The sequence below is a fragment of the Morone saxatilis genome, unplaced genomic scaffold (assembly GCF_004916995.1).
Source record: "Morone saxatilis isolate NCDOM2014 unplaced genomic scaffold, NCSU_SB_2.0 Contig8, whole genome shotgun sequence".
Classification (NCBI taxonomy): Eukaryota; Metazoa; Chordata; class Actinopteri; family Moronidae; genus Morone; species Morone saxatilis.
Window position 1 is genome coordinate 24,908,071 of NW_023340257.1, and position 767 is coordinate 24,908,837.

Here is a 767-nt window from a genome sequence, read left to right on the forward strand (position 1 = left end):
TCTCTCTCTCTCCCTTCTCTCTTCTCTGTCAAGGCTCCGGGGTCGTCCGGAGGGTCAGAGTCCCTGCCTGCCTGGAACAAACACACCGAAATAGACAATGCAGAGAAAGAGAGGAAGGGATGGTTACCTCTTTAACTTATCGCTGAGCCCGAATCGAACAGGGACACTGTGTGTATCTTTAGAGTAAATAACATTTTAGGAAAGTGAGGACATTTTGTCCATTCTTCACTTCTGCACAGTGATATCATGGGATGGCGTGTAAATAGCTCTTTTAAGGAGATTTCGTGTGTTCTTTAACGCTGTTAAAGATGGCACAGTTATGGGTTTTAGACGTGCAGGAAAGGAAGTCAGGTTACCTTCGCTGCCATGGTAACAATAGTCTGGTAACGATGTGAAACGGTCGCAGTTTGGTTAGGTTTAGGCATCAACACTACTTCATTTAGGTTAAAATACATTATAGTTATGTCACATACAAGTTACGTATGTACGGAGGAATAGTTTGGACATTTTCTTCTGAATAGGACTTTAAGGGTTAAAGGAATGGTTCGGCATTTTGTACAAATACAAAAAGAAAACAAAGTTTGTGTTATAATGAGCTTTAGAGGTGCTGGTAAGTGGATTTTGTGCAGAGCCAGGCTAGCTGATTCCCCTTGTTTCCAGTCTTTAAGTGTGCAGACTGCTGGCTGTAACTTCCTGTTTACCAAAACATGAAAGTGGTGTCAATCTTCTCAATTAACTCACAGAAAGAAAGCAAATAAGCGTATTTA